The sequence below is a fragment of the Muntiacus reevesi genome, chromosome 3, assembly GCF_963930625.1.
Source record: "Muntiacus reevesi chromosome 3, mMunRee1.1, whole genome shotgun sequence".
Lineage (NCBI taxonomy): Eukaryota > Metazoa > Chordata > Mammalia > Artiodactyla > Cervidae > Muntiacus > Muntiacus reevesi.
In genome coordinates, this window is record NC_089251.1 from 117065035 (window position 1) to 117071034 (window position 6000).

General features: G+C 45.8%; 1 protein-coding gene across 1 annotated transcript in view; it reads right to left on the reverse strand.

Annotated features, from left to right (window-relative positions):
- Window positions 1-5101, reverse strand: part of PHC2 (polyhomeotic homolog 2) — a 115835-nt gene extending 110734 nt beyond the window's left edge. Inside the window, exon 1 of the mRNA XM_065930342.1 lies at window positions 4822-5101. The gene's annotated coding sequence lies outside the window, so the exon portion shown is untranslated. The remainder of the gene's footprint in view (window positions 1-4821) is intronic.
- Window positions 5102-6000: the final 899 nt, after the last annotated feature.

The following is a 6000-nucleotide window of genomic DNA, read 5'->3' on the forward strand; positions in this document are numbered from 1 at the left end:
CTTAAATTGGGAGTAACAACAGGATCAGGAGAGTAACTCGATCCAATCATACTCTCATGATATGATGAATGAAGTTCCAGAAGCCATTCTGGGTAAATAACTACTTGCCTCTTTTTTCTTTTCATACTGGATATCTATTAATACTTGAATTTCAAAATACTCCCCTTCTGCCCTTTGTATCAGGAGTCAAAATGAAAAGACAGGAAAATGTGATGGTGTACTGTGATACAGCAAGGACTTCAGGTTATGCAACCAAAAGGAATTATCAGGACAAAAGGCTTTCCTGGCTTTAGGAGGGAGTATTGATACATTTGGGTAGAACCACTTTCATACCAGTGCAAAATAAAAGGGCAGGTCTCCTTGTTAAAAAAAATTATCAACAATTTCAAGAGAGCAACAATAGAGCTTTCAATTGAGTGTGGGGTCTGTATAAATTCAGGGTCCCGGGAGACTGCACAGGTCACACACCCGTAAAGCTAGCCTGGCCTTCAGAGACGGTACAGTACGGTCCTTTCGTAGACCTTGAGAGTCAAAGCTGGGTCCACATCCCATCTTTGCCCCTCATTAATTACGTGATCAGGCAATTCACTTGGCTCTCCATGCTTCTAGTAGGTTGCATGGTTGCAGTCCAGTACTGTGAGGATTAAATGAGATAATGAATAGAATGTATACAAGGTGCCTAACACAGGTAAGCACTCAATAAATGGTAGCTATCTATCATTGTTCAATGAAATGTACAGGTAATTCTCAAAGCAGTAAGTTTAAGAAATGAATTGCTGAACTGCTGTTAAGGATATGAAAGAATGAAAATGATATTTCAGGACAACTAAAATAATGAAGTAGACAGGGAAGAGCAAATCTTTTGTTTGACTCTTCTGCCTTCTCTAATCTCTTCCCTCTTTCTCTTTTTCCTTTTACTGCCAAACATGCAGAAGGTAAAATACATGCTGTCTCCATTTCTTACCCACATTTCAAGCCCCCATCCTCTTTAATCTGGTATTTAATATCCCTATGGCTATCCTCCACAGAATTGAGGTTATTTTTCAAAAGTTACTAATGACTCATGTTCATTAAATAGAAAGGACATTTCCCACTTTTTATGTAAAATTTCATACTGCTGATCAATCCCTTCAGCTTGAAACCCTCTCTTATCACTTCTGCAATACTATACCCTCATGGCCAACAGTATGTCTGATAGGTACCTAAATAAATGGCCATGAAGAGGATGCATTTGTGGGGTGAATAAATTAGATGATTCTCTTGTTTCTGTGATATTCCTTATTTTCCACTATACTGACCCCATTTCTTCTTCTTACCTCCTTGAATGCGGGCAATCTCCATGCGTAGCCTTGGTCCTCTATACCTCTATTTCTAGGCTGTCACACCACTAAGAATCAAGTGGGAACTATACTAATCACATGGCTTTAATTATCACCTATATATAAGACTCCCTGACTTCTCTCTTTTGAACACTAGTGCCTCCCCCACCAGTTTCCAAATAATTAGGGGATGCACCCACTTATAAATTCCAGTATCACCTCAAGATATCTAGTACTTAGCTTTTCTTCTTATCCCCCAAACTGACTTTTCTTTCCATCTGTCTTATTTCTGTTGATCTTGTCACTCAAGTTCAAGACTATATTTGATTCTCCCTTCCTTCTTGTTCTCCATATCTATCAGTCAGAGTACTGTTCATGCTTCCTTTATAATAGTGGTCTCCAAACTTTTTGGCACCAGGGACCAGTTTCATGAAAGAGAATTTTTCCTTGGACTGGGACTGGTGAGGGGATGGTTTCAGGATGATTCTCATAAGGAATATACAACCTTGATCCCTCACATGCTAAGTTCACAGATGGGTTCAAGCTCCTATGAGAATCTAATGCCACTACTGATCTGACAGGAGGCAGAGTTCAGGCGGTAATGTGAGTGATGGGGAGTGGCTGTAAACACAGATGAAGCTTCTTTCCCTTACCGGCTGCTCACTGCCTGCTATGCAGCTGACCTAATAGACTACAGCCCAGGGACTGGGGACCCCTGCTTTATAACATTTACTGAACCCACCTCTTTCTATTTTCACTGCCATCATCCTAATTTAATTCCTTATCCCCTCACACCTAAATGATTTAAATAACCATCTAATTGGTTGTACAGTTCTCTTTCTACCCCTTCTAAAGTTTATTCTATACACTATTGCTGAGAATCTTCTTAACATACTACTTTTATAGCCCCCATTTCCTTAACCAAACATCTTCAGACTTTCCATCATACAGGATAAAGCCCTAACTCCTTAGTTTGGCATTCAATGCCTGTTAAAATCCAGTTTCAGACAGAAAACAACAAAATACTGTAATTATTCTTCAATTAAAAAAATAAATTAAAAAAAAATCCAGCTTCAATCAACACTTCCAATCTTACAACTTCTATAGTTAAATCTTCTGATCTTGCCACATTGGTTAGTTTCATCAGCTGACCCCTGAAAACTCTCCTCCATGCTCCAGTCCTGTGTTTTATGAACATATTTTCTCCTGTCCAGAAATCCCTCCCACTTTCCTTCTCTGTATATAACAAAATCCACCATATCTCTGAAAAAAAAGTCTTCCTTGATAATCATAGTCCACAATGATCTCTTTTTGCAATTCTGATAATATCATACGTTTAGTACTTTGAAAATTTACGGAAATATGCTTTATACTGAATTCTCACAAGTTTATAAAGTAGGTGGCATTATTACACACAAAGGAACAAGGTCAAATAACATGCCCAAGCCACACAGCAAGTAACTTCTAGAACTGGGATCCAAATCCTTGTTTAGCTGAGAATAACCCCTGGACCATACCACCTCCCTCATTTTCCTGTCTCCTCCAAAGCTCAAACACAGCACACTATTTACACACAAGCAGGTGCTCAGTAAACATGCTGATTGAGAAGATTGCTTAAGTAGCACCTGTGATTCTCAGCACTTACAGAATTGTCAATCTCAGCAGAGCAAATTAAGCATATCAACCCAGCGTCATGTTCTTTATGAGGCTTGATCTGTAATTGAGTTCAAGAGGGGGATTTGCCAAAAATTCACCATGTTCCATTCTAAAAATAAATTTTGGTTTCAGCAAAGCTAAAAGGCCCTTTCTCTGAGTCAAACATTAGATAAGTTTTGGGGATGAGGTACTTGACCACCTCTGGGTACACCCTTCCTCTGTTTCCAAATGAGCAGGAACTAAAAACAGGCTAAGCTTATGAGAGATAAATGGACTACCTACAGTTCTAGAAGTGGAGGCTAAGGCAGCAAAACAGTATTTTTCTCTGCTCTGGTAGCTAAGACCTCAGTAAAAGAAGCCTAATCAAAGTGAATCATGAGTGGAAACTGGATCAAAGAGGATAATTGTAAGATAATAGTAAAAAGAAGTAAGAACAGAAAGAAGGAAGTATGAATATAGTACTTCCTTCTTTCTGTTCTTACTTCTTTTTACTATTATCTTACTATTATCCTCTTTGTCCTTTTCTTCAGTTGCTTGAAGCTGTCAGATCCAACTCTGTTCTCCAGGGCTGGACCACTAACAGCAGGCTCTATCATCTCTGCATGATTTATGGTCTCAGTCCTAAACTGTTTGTCCTGACCCACATCACAGTCCAGATCCTTCCAGCTTCTCATCTGATTACTCACTTCCCAAGGTCTCAAAAATCTGACCTCACAGATTGGACATTCAGCATGGCTTCCCTGGGTAGGACCAATATTGTCCCCTTACTGTATAGTTTAGACTTGCCCTCCTGGGATGGTGCCTCTAGCATCACATCTATGCCCAGGGTTCCAGTCCTCTACCTTGGAGCTATAGCAAATGACTCCTTTCCCACCTTCATATGGTTGGACCCTTCTTGGAAAGATATGAGTGATAAAGACCTGGAGTGAAGCTCAAAAAAATGATGAGGGAAAAATGTGGGGGAGATCAACAAGACGGAATCTATCAGTGTAAACTGTGGTGGGAATTAGAAATTCTAGGTTACTTTGTTGAGAAAGGAAAAAGGCTATGGCTGCTTTAAAGTCATTGCCTAGAGATACCATACTCCAAAAGCATCTATATTCACAGTTTCCTCTGCTTTGGCTGCGGTTTTTGTTCTTCCCAATTTCCCTGCAAGGCAAACTCCTATTCATCCTTCAAGACCTTACTTAAACATGTTCTTTTCTGGGAAGACTTCCTGAATCCTCTCACACAGTTATCTGCTCCCTCCTCTGTGCTTCTTTATGGACACATCTATTATGCTGTTACCACTTTAACTGGCAATTTTATTTCTGTCTCTCCTACTACTTCTCTGAGGACAAAGATTAATTATCTTATTCATCTTTGCATCCCCAAGACATAGCAGAGTGCCTGGCAAACAGCAAGAGTTTGTTGTGTGATAAAAGACATCAAGAACAACATGAAAGTGAAATTTGCACTTCACTTGCAAAAATCAAATTGGTTCCTGGTACTTTTCATGTGTAACTGCACTTTCCCTTGATTCAGAAGAAAGGACTTTAGACTCATAAAAGAAATTCTATTGATATCACTGGTCATCTGCACTGGTGAGAGAAATAGCCGTCTTCTCCCCGCCCCCCCCCCCCCAAGAAGCTCCCAGGGCAAGCTTAGTATTAGTGGCACATGGCCCATCCTACCATGTCTATTGTAGTGAAAGCTAAATTACACTGTAAGCCTAAAGCTGCCACCATTCTTAGTGAATTGGTGGTGGTGGGTAATTAAAAAAACACACTTCTGTAGCAGACCTAATAGAGTGAGGGAGGAAGATAAATTTAATCCTGGCCTAATAAGAAATTTGTTAGAAACTCACGCAAACAGCCGCTTCCTCTGGACATGACAGACCCGATCCAGGTGTCCAGCAGTGACCTTTTCCCGTAAGTGGCAGGTCATCACCCAGCACAGAAAACCAGGGGCCAGTGCCTTTCTTGGGCATCCCTCCTTCTGAAACCTGGCAAATCCTGGGGGGGCCTGCTTTTCCTTTAGGGGATTGTCAGTTCCTCCCAGCACCGACAATTTTCAGGTCCCTTGGCTGGTGCCCCCCCAAGCACCGCTCTTGCCTTCGTCCCACTGGGGCCCCAGCTTGACTCCGGGTCAAAAGTGCCGGCGGCTGGGCTGTCAGGCCGCGGCTGGGAGGGGGCGCCGAGGTCAGGCCCGACCCCCAGGTCTCCTGGCACTCCGCGGGACGCGCGGAGGAGACGCAGGCCGCGCAAGGCCACGGGCTACTCAGGCGCGGGCCTCTGGACGGTGGGGGTGGGGGACTCGGCCCCTCCACCCAGAGAAACCGCGCGAGTGCGGGTACTCCAGCCGGTTCCCCGCAGCCCCCCGCAAGTCCCGGCCCCAGAGCTGCCCCGCAGTCCTCGCCGGGCTGCGTCCCGACCCCCAGGGCGCGCGGCGGCCGGTCAATCCGCTCGCCCGGGCTACTCGGCCCCCACGCGGGCCCCACGGCGCGGATCCCGGGTCAGGCCGCCGCCGCCTGCCTGCCGGTGCCCACGGCAATGCCCCGCCCAGCGCGGCCCGGCCCGGGCGGCCTTGACAGTTGGGTGCCCAAAGGGTTAAGCCGGCAGCGCGGCGGCCCGACTGCCCCGCGCGCTGCCAGTCCGCCGCGAGCCGGCCCCAGCGCGCACGCGCCCGCCCGTTACCTGCGGTCGCGTTCGCGCTCCTCCTCCACCTGGCTGCTCTCTCCCGGGGGCCGCCCCTCAGCCCGCCCCCTCGGCTCGGCGCCGCGCACCCTGCTGGCTACTCGGCCAAGGCCTGGGGAGGAGGGGCGTGGAGGCGATTACCATATATTAGCATACCAGCGTGCGTCACGTGGCCTCCCCAGCCAATTGGCACTGTGGAGAGGCGGGGATTGGGTTGAACACGCCTAGGTGCTGCTCCGGGCCTGAACCGGTGGCCATGGCAACGTCTGGGCGGGAGGGGGGAATGGGGGGGGAGGCACCGAGCATCTTCCCTACCTGAGCTGGTGTGAAGGCATCCCCACATTTCCCAC